A 10181-nucleotide genomic window follows, 5' to 3' on the forward strand; every position below is an offset into this window, starting at 1 on the left:
AATAACATTTCAAAATCTTGAAATGCTTCAGGAAACCAACTAAATTTCCTCCACTCTAGTCAGAAAACTGTGGGCAGGAAGAGAAGGCAGCAAACTGATTCTGCAGGGCTGAAGCTCCAGCCTTGGGGCCTTCAGTCACCAAGGAGCAAAGTCTGATTATTGCAGAATAATATCTGATTGCAGATGTACTGAAATTAACATCTTTAATAACCATGGTTTATTGAATATTTCTTCTCCTGTAGTACCAGATGAATTAAACCATGAACTTTGAGTCTGGTGCTGTACATCATAGAATCACAGAATATCCTCAGTTGGAAGGGACCTGCTCAAGTCCAATTCCCAGCCCTGCACAGGACACCCCAAAAATCCCACCGTGTGCCTGAGTGTTGTCCAAACAAACAGTCCTTGAGCTCTGGCAATCTTGGGGTCATGACTATTCCCTGGGGAGCCTATTCAGTGCCTGACCACCCTGAGTGAATAAACTTTTTCCTGATTCCCAAACTAAACCCCCTGTGACTCAGCTTCAGGCCATTCCCTTGAGTCCTGTCACTGGTTACAAGAAGGAGGAGATTGACACCTGTCCCTCTGCTCTCCTTCATGATGATGTTGAAGATTGTAATGAGGTCTCTCCTCAGTCTTCTCCAGGCTGAACAGACCAAGAGACCTCAGCTGCTCCTCACAGGGAGCCTTAAGGCCCTTCACCATCCTTGCTGCTCTCCTTCAGATGCTCTCTAATGACAATGTCTGTTCTATTTCATGGTGCTCAAAACTGCCACCAGCACTGGAGGTGAGGCTGCCCCAGCACAGAGCAGAGCAGGACAATGCCCCCTCTTGCCTGGCTGGCACTGCTGTGCCTGATGTCCCCAGGACACGGATGTCCCTCCTGGCTGCCAGGGCACTGCTGACTCCTGTTCAGCTGGCCATGGACCAGGAACCCCAGGTCCCTTTCTGCAGCTGCTCTCCAGCCTCCCATTCCCCAATCCCTGTCCCAGCTGAAGAATTTACTTACACACCGAATCACAGAACGGGCTAGGTTGGAAGGCACCACAGTGGGTCATCTGGTCCAGCCTTTCTCCTCAAGCAGGGTCATCTCAACACGTGGCATAGGGTTGTGTCCAGACAATTCTGGAATATCTGAGGTGAGGGAGACTGCACACCCTTTCTGTGTGATTTGTTCCAGTGTTTGATCACTGCACAGGAAGGAAGTTCTTCATGTTCAGGTAGAACTTCCTGTGCATCCATTTCTTCCTGCTGCCTCTTGTCCCATTGCTGGGCGCCACTGAGCAGAGCCTGGTCCCTGCTCTGACCCCTCCCTGCAGGCACTGATGGACACTGATGAGGTCCCCTCTCAGTCATCTCCTCTTGAGGCAGCCCCAGCTCCCTCAGCCTTTCCTCATAAGAGAGATGCTCTGGTCCCCTCATCATCTCTGGTGCCTCTCCTGGACCTCTATGTCTCTGTTGTCCAGAGGAGCCCAAAACTGGACACAGCACTCCAGAGGTGCCTCACCCGGGCTGAGCAAAGGGGCAGGATCAGCTCCCTTGACCTGGTGTCAATTCTTTATTTTCCTAAAGCCCACAGGGATTGCTCCATTGGCCCACTGGCACCCCAATGCACTTCCTTGGCCCCCAGGGCACTGCTGGCTCAGAACATCATGTTGTCCACCAGGACCTCAAGGTCCTTCTCCACAGAGGTACACCCCCTTGCAGGTGAACTCTGCTTTGGTACTTTGGTATTGCTCTAAAGAACAAACATGGAAACTGTTAATGTAAAGAGTTCTGACTTTAAAGGACGTTCAGGCTTGGCTCTAAACATGCATTTTGTGACTTGTGGCTGTTCGGAAAAAGAAGCATCACAGGAGCACAGCACTCCTTGCCAATCCTTGTTTTAAGTTCTCTGTGAAATCTTGGCATCATGTCCCAAGAACACTGTATGGAAATAAAGCTTTTGTTTAACCTATTTATGTGGGCTCGCCTCCTGTGAAAGTGATTGTCTGCCTGGCAAAATCTGTAACTCTGGCTGCCTGAACACCATCATCACACAGAAAGTGCTGGGGGGAATAACTGCAGGTTATTATCCAAATAAGGTGCCAGAGTTTATTCATGGAGAGATGTCATTGAAGTTGCTGTGATTGACTGCTACACAGCCAGAACAAGAGGGAAGTATGACCCCCTCCTCACACCCATGTTTAGGGTGGTGATTGTTGGGCTAGGGACCAACTGCTGGTAGTAGGATTTTAACAGGTGAATCCAGCATTCGGGAACTGAACTGACCTGTTCAGATGGAATCACACAGAAAGGCAAAAAAGTACTGCCCCAGTCACTGGACAATGTGCAATAACTGGTGGGTTTGGACAATATGGAATCATAGATTAGAATCACAGAATATCCTGAGTTGGAAGGGAGCCACATGGGTCATCAAGTCCTTCTCCTAGCCCTGCACAGGACCATCCCAAGAACTCCACCATGTGCCTGAGAGTGTTGTCCAAACACTTCTCCAACTCTGGCAGGCTTTGTGTTGTGACTATGTCCCTGGGGAGCTTGGGACTTTGGACATAATCTCCATGTTGCCTAAGGCTATGAAAGTCCAGAGACACAGTGTGCTGCTCCCTGTACACTGCTTCAAAATAAAATCCTACATAAATATGTAGTCAGAATGATAATAAATTCACTGAGTGGTGAATCAAGGTGCTGTTGAGAAGTTGCTCTTGTTCACTTTCCTCTGGACAAGGCCCATCTATATGAATGTCACCTTTGTTGTCCTTCTGTAATAGGTCATCTGAAGAGAAAAGGCTGAACACCACGTTCAGGCAATACCTCTGATGTTTATGTAAGTCACAGGAGATGCAGTGTTGAACACATTTACCCTCAGCACCTCACATCCAGACACATTTCTAGGAGGTGTGACAAGCTACCTGGCTGCTCTTTGCAGCTACAAGGGGAAATGAGTTTAAAATTACTTGTAAATAAACCACACCAAAGGTGAACGAGTATATCTTCTCCAAACTGTCACCTTCTGTGTCCCTCTGCTATCCCATACTGGCATTGTGTAGGAAAAGGCATGTCCATGCTGCGGCAGCTGCTTTTATGCCGCCCTGTATTTGACACAAGAACTGGTCCTAGAAAAACATTTTGCTCTTGATTTTGTACAGCTCACCCAGTTTCAGCAGAGTTCATAGAGAGGAAGGAACACATGGAGGCCTCCCTAGTCTCTCCAAGCTGGAAAAAAATAAAATCATATCGTCTTATTATTTTCATGCTAAAATATTTTATCTGAACTAAAATTTAGCCAATCACAGGAAAATCTTCAGCATTAAAAAGACCAGCTACTGCCAATGGAACAATTAACTACTGCTCACTTCTGTAACATCAAACACAAGGTACAAATCTGACTAAAGTGTTTTCTGCTGTATATGTCACTGCACACGTATATATGTACATATACATTCATATGTGTGGATAGAAATGGATATGCATGCATACACTTAATCAGCACCCATTCACCACGAGAGGGCAGGCGAAGAATATGAAAATCAGTTGTCCTGTGTGTTCCCTGCAAATGCTAATGAGCAAATAATTCAGTGGCCAGAAAATATCACCACTGTTTTCTTTAATCATCTCCAATGACTTTCTTATTATAGAATCATAGAATAGTTTGGTTTGAAAGGCACCAAAGTCATCTAGTTCACTCCCCCTGAACTAAGCAAGGACTAGACCAGGCTGCTCAGAGCCCTGTCCAGCCTGGCCTTGAACACTTCCAGGGATGTGACAACCACAGCTTCTCTGGGCAACCTGTGCCAGTGTTTCAGCACCTTCACCAAAAATGTTTTCTAAATATCTAAATGAAATCATCCATCTTTTAACTTAAAATCATTACCCTCTGTCCTAGTGCAACAGGCCCTTCTAAAAAGTTTTTATCCTGAATCTCAACCCTTACAACAACTATAGGACACAGTTTCAGGGCTATTTTTTGTTTTGTTTAGAAAGTCTCTGCATTTTTCAAGGATGAAATGGTTCGAGCTAAGAGTAGTTCATCATGGGTTAACCCCAAGAAATGTCACAAGTGAAAGGTGAGAAACTTCCTCAGTGCTGTGGCTAAAACCTCTTTCATGGTTGGCATGGGTGTTGGCATGTGCAGGTGTGGAGAAAGGGAGAGCTATGGAGGTGGGAGCTGTATGTCTACTCACTTTTAATTTGCGTAAGTGGATATTCACTTATGTATGGTAAAAGGACTGGTCCCTTATCAAGAATGTCTTACCTGAGAGCTGAAATGACTGAGATCCAAACCTAGCATGGATAGGTTTGTCCATTCTCATAGTCCTGAGTCCTGAGAACAGCTGATTTCATCCATTAAGTTGTGAAGTGTGCTATCACCAAGAGAGAACTTTTGAAAATGTCCAATGAGAAAAGAAGAGCTTCTCTTTTTTTCACTCATGATATGGAGAGAATAAAAATACAGTAATCTTGATGCCAGAGAGCAGTTCCAAAGAAGCACACCCCTTCATCCAGGAGATGCTTGTAATATGGCACAGACAGACCTTCCAGATGGGCTACGAATCTGTAAGGATAACTGTCTGAAACACAGTGCCTTTGACCTGAGGAGGAAAAGGGGTGTACAATGTCACCCCAGAAGCTGCATCCCAATTTCTTAACAAAGACCTTTACATTTCTATATGAGGACCTGCTTTATAGGGGTACTGAGGCTCTTCACAGAGGAATCCTGTTCAGGGCTTTGCTCAGTGGGATGATGAATGTCAGATCCTCAAAGCAACAACAGAATGGCAGAATCACTTATAACATTTGTAACACATCCAGAGATACCCTCATCAACTGGCTTCTCTCAAGGAAACCTGGAAATTATCTTGAAGAATTGATATATCCAACCTGGGCTGAAAAGCTGGGATTTACACCAGCAAGAGGTACACCTACACCTACAACAACAACAACAACAACAACAACAACAACAACAACAACAACAACAACAACAACAATATCCCCAAATTCTCTGTTTCCTGATGACAAGAGGGACTACTTTCCCTTAATTTTGAATCTGTGTTAGTCATTCACCACTCCCTTGTTCACAGGAGAAAGTTTGAGCTCCTTGTGGGGTGACTCATCTGCTGGAGAATGAGATGAATCACAAGCAAGAGGAGCTTCCATTTCCCTCCATGAGCTGTGGAGGTTATCAGAATCAGTGTCCTTTGACAGACACTAACCTTGTGCATGTCTATATTTGATCAGAGATATCACATCTTTTTCACCTATGACAACATTCTGGGGTTACAATTTTCTATTAGAAAAAGGAGACCAGGAGTTTACTCAGCTCTTCAAACTTGCTGCCGCCACTTCTACCTGTCAGGGAGCTGGTGATACATATTTGAGCATAATTATCTATGCTTCTGTGTTGCCCATATTTTACCATTCCAGTGCACTGAACTTCCTAGTGGAAAAGTTGCCTGTGCCCTGGCCCTGAAATTTTTGTTGAGTGCATCCCACCTCTGAGAACAAGATGTTCAGCAGCAAATTAGGTTTGAATGTTTGGAAGAATCAAATAGATGAGCAGGACTGTTTCCTTCAGTTTGTTGCCCTGTGTCTGCTTTCCCAGTCCATTGAACTAACTCCAGCATTCCCCTATGTCTCCCAGTGTATCCCTAGCTTCATTCTTTGGTCCCAAAGGGGTTTTTATGATGCCTTAGGAGTTTGGCCTTTATATTTTTCAAATCCTATACTGCATTAGTGCATAACTCTAAACTCTGTATAAAATGTTATTTAACTGTCTTCACATTTTGGTCAGACCAAACAATCCCTCTAGGCCTGAAATTCAAGGACAGCCTACAGCCTCAGGCCCTGAAAAGTATAAACAAAATTGAGTTAGGGAAGGAAGCAAATGCAGGGCATGTGACTTCTTTACCTGAAGCTGTAATTGGAGCATTAACCTGATATGTAAATGGACCAAACTTATAATTGTATGAAAAATGTGTGACCGTCGTCCATTTTGGGTGTAGCCTCTCTCTCTCTCTCTCTCTCTCTCTCTCTCGGAGGCTTTTGACGACCAAAGATGTACTTATTTACACCCAAAAGTGTGCCTTTAATAAATACCTACATTTCATTCTCTTAATCTTGTCCAGCCTCTGTTCTAGGTAGTTGTTGAGGGTTGGGTTTTTTCTGTTCTTTCCCTGTTATCTGTGGAATTTTGTTCCCACTGAGTTGCTAGTAAGCATTGATGGCAGGGAGGGGAAACTCCTTTGGTTTTTTTGGGAGTTTTTCTAGGGGGGGAGAGTGGGAGGAGATACCGTGAGAATGGGGGCAGGTAAAAAAGAAGACAGGGTGGGGGTGTTATAGATGGATAATGGGATGATTGGCTCTCACAATTAAGGGATGAATATTGTGTGGATATTAAGAGAAGCTTTATTGATGTATAGTTATGTTATTGTGGTTTGTTGTTCAGATGTCCCCTGTTCTCTCCATAGTCTCCTTTTCCCCCCTCTGTGTTGTTGCCATCAGACAGCCTCGGTTATCTAGGACAGGCAGAGAGAAGGCGTGTAAAAAATCTTGTGCTGGGAGGGCATGGTGTGACAACACCTGACCCCACAGGGTGTAAAAGGCGAAGCATCCATCTTGAAGATGAGCCCCCATGTGGTAGGCAGCCACGAGAGAGGTTCCCTGGCCTGTTTCTCCTTATTTAGTCCTTTTGTTGCAATTTTTGTTAAGGTTTTAGTAAACCTTTTAAAACTTTGAGAAGTGAGAGGTCGTTTCTCACAGGGGCAGTGTTCTCTTGCTTTCCGGCATCAGAGAAGGACAACCAGGCTGTTGCTTACTGCAGGGACAATTCACCAGCACTGCTGGAGCTCAGCCCTGAGACACCAACCCCTGTCTGCTCGTGCTGCCTGGGAATCCTGAACTTCACCTCTCCCTGCCCTGCTCGGAGCCAGGCCATTGCCCCACTCTTTCTTTGCCTGCTGCTCCCAAGAGCTGTTGGGGGCACCGGGATCACTGCCCCAGGGTTTGTGGATCAAGGCCTCTCCTCCAGCACTGGGACCGGCTGCCCCAGGGTTTGTGGATCAAGGCCTCTCCTCCAGCACCGGGACCGGCTGCCCCAGGGTTTGTGGATCAAGGCCTCTCCTCCAGCACCGGGACCGGCTGCCCCAGGGTTTGTGGATCAAGGCCTCTCCTCCAGCACCAGGACCGGCTGCCCCAGGGTTTGTGGATCAAGGCCTCTCCTCCAGCACCAGGACCGGCTGCCCCAGGGTTTGTGGATCAAGGCCTCTCCTCCAGCCCTTCCCGCCCGGGCCCGGCCGCCATTGCCACGCGCTGCCCGCGCCACAGCGCCCCCTGCAGGCGCGGAGGGATCACCGCCCCTGCCCCGCCCACCGGGAGCAGCAGCGCCCCTGGGGGCCGTGAGCGGAACTGCACCGCAGGGGAACGCGCCGCGGCCGCGACCGGGTTTGGGTTCTGTTTGTTACTAATGCCACAGTTGTGGTTGTCTGTTTGCTTTTTTACACATACTAATAAAAAACTGTTATTCCTGTTCCCATATTTTTGCTTGAGAGCCCCTTAATGCTAAAATTATTGTAATTCGGAGGGAGGAGATTTATATTCTCCATTCCAAGGGAGGCTTTTCTGCTTTCCCTAACACACACCCATCTTGTAAACCGAGACAGTAGCCACTCCAAGACATCAGTAGATGGTGCAGATACTTTTCTCCTCCTGCAGTATGTTCTGCCCAAAGCAGTACACAGGGGCTGGCATGACAGACTGTCTGCACAGCAAGGACCATGCTCAGGGTTTAAGTCAGGATTTCAATCATTTTCCTTCATGGAAAAAAAAATTCCAAAATATGTCATTGTGGGTGGAAGTTATATTATTAAAAAAAACCTAACATACTGTGCAGGAAGCAGAGGCATTTTGGAAATAACACACCTGTAAGCTATTAAAAAAAATTACATAGTCATGGAACAAGGGATTGTTATGGGAAGGATCAAAGGGTTTAAGGAACATGACAAAAATAGAGCATTTCTAACCAATTTCTTCTCTCCCTAGGATTATGACTGAAAATTTATTTTCTTTTCAGTGCTTGCCTAACAAAAAATGACATAAAAGGAGCAAAATCACACTCTCAGCCAATGGTGGTGAAATCCTTTTCTGCATGATCTGAAAATTATCTGTGTCATCAGCAGCTTCAAGGCCTTATGACAGTAATCCTTTTATTAGCGTCCCTCCAGTAAGACATCACATAGCAAAAATAAAAAGGTGGAAAGGAGGGGCAACAAAAAGGGAAAGTTGATTATTTCAATGGTGTTTGGCAGTTTAAACTAATTTTCATAAGGTATGAATCAATACCAGGGACTTAAACTGCCAGACATGAATAACATTCATTCCCCCACCTAAAAGGAAACCAAGAGAAGGAACAATGGATGACATTTCACACTTTAAAGGGAGCTGGAGGTTTAGAGTAAAACATGATCTTTAACCCCATTAGCACAGACAACAGAGGAAACTGTTCTGCTGCTTGTTTGGCACCACCTGATTCACAGATCCCCCTGCTATTGCAGTGGTAGAGTACAGTTATGAGAAATATTTGCAATAGAAACCACATCAGTCTCAGTTGAGTGCATTTCAAGATAAACCAGGTTTGTCCCGTGGAGCACAGTTTCCCGAACCTGCAGATTAAGCTTTGGGATGTTCAAACACAGGAAAGAAGATGTCCCTGGAGATAGCAGGGGGCAAAAAAAGTAGTGCACACACAGTAGTGGACAGAAAAAGCTGAAATCTGGGTTGGATACAAGATGCTTCCAACCATCCTAGTTGGCAGGCAAGTACAAGCGAGGCAGGAGCTCTCTGTCCTTATTGCCATCTTGAGACATTCACTTGGCAACTCTGCTTGCAAGCCATATGTCAGAGTCTTGCAGGGCAGTGGTGTATGCTGGAGGTCCACAGAGGATCAAAAATAAAACCAGAGGACCCTGGAGACCCTGGAGTTTTGTCCTCTCATGCAAATTCCATTTGCCCCATTTCAACCCTCCAAAAATTCTGAGACTTTGAAACTCCTGTGATGTGGGCTTACTTGTCTGGAAGTTTTGCCCATGTCTTTTTCCTCTCCCTTCTCCCTTATTGCCTCACTGCTGCATGTCCCAGCAACCTTCACATCTGGGGAGATGTTTCCATCACAACTTACTTGTATTATCTTCTCTGGTCTCTCAGTCTGCAGAAGACCCTTATCACCAAAGCCATGTCATCTTTATCCTGCAGTAATACCACCTTACACCAGGAGTGTCCACAATATCTGTCTCTCCAAGTGATGAACAACATTCCAAAGCACTTCACAAATGTCTTGAGCACTGAGAACTTTGCCTTCTTGCTCAATTTTTTGTCATTGCCTACCAGGGCATCAAGCAGTGCCTGGGGACCCTGTCACCTAAGAGTGACAAGGTGAACCAGGACTAAGCCCAGGACTGTGCTCATCCTTCCAATCACTGATTTGTAATATGGGTGCAATGAAGCTGACTGCTTCATAGCTGGTCGTATTTGGCTGGGCGAGGGTGAAGTGTCCCAGGAGAACTGGACGTATGTCTTTTACCCCGCTTTTGGGATGAATTTCACAGCTATGTGGGTCACTGGTAGCTGATTTGGAGCTACTTAAGGTATGTTTCTTTTGCAGCTGCTCCTGAAGCTGTCTGCATCTTGCAATGCCAATGTTCATGGCCCAAGGTGAAGTGGACCTGAGAAAGATTTTGGCTGGGATGACAGGGGACTGAGCCAAGCCTAGTCAAGAGAGATGCCAAGAGCAGCTTCTTATTTGAGTTCAGCTGAAGACACAGTATCTGAGAGCTGCAGGCACCATATGATGAGACTGATATGGGACAGGAATCACACCAGAAAACCTCTCTCTTCTGCTCACCACCGGCATCAGCACCAAGACAAGGCAAAATCCCAGCATGTGAAACATCACCATATTCCCAGCATCAAACTTCCCTCAACACCAAAGGAATAGAAAATGGGGCCAGAGCAAACCTCTTGTTCCTCGTGTTTGTTTTTTTTTAAAGAACAAGCTATAATCGGAGAAGGAGGAAACGGAGCATAAATATTAAACTTTGTTTGGTCTTGGGAAATATAATTTATACTTAGAGTTGGGCATCCTGTTGACATGACAGAACCTATTTTAGGTGTGAGATGAGCACATGGGC

The sequence above is a fragment of the Passer domesticus genome, chromosome 2 (genome assembly GCF_036417665.1).
Source record: "Passer domesticus isolate bPasDom1 chromosome 2, bPasDom1.hap1, whole genome shotgun sequence".
NCBI classification, from domain to species: domain Eukaryota; kingdom Metazoa; phylum Chordata; class Aves; order Passeriformes; family Passeridae; genus Passer; species Passer domesticus.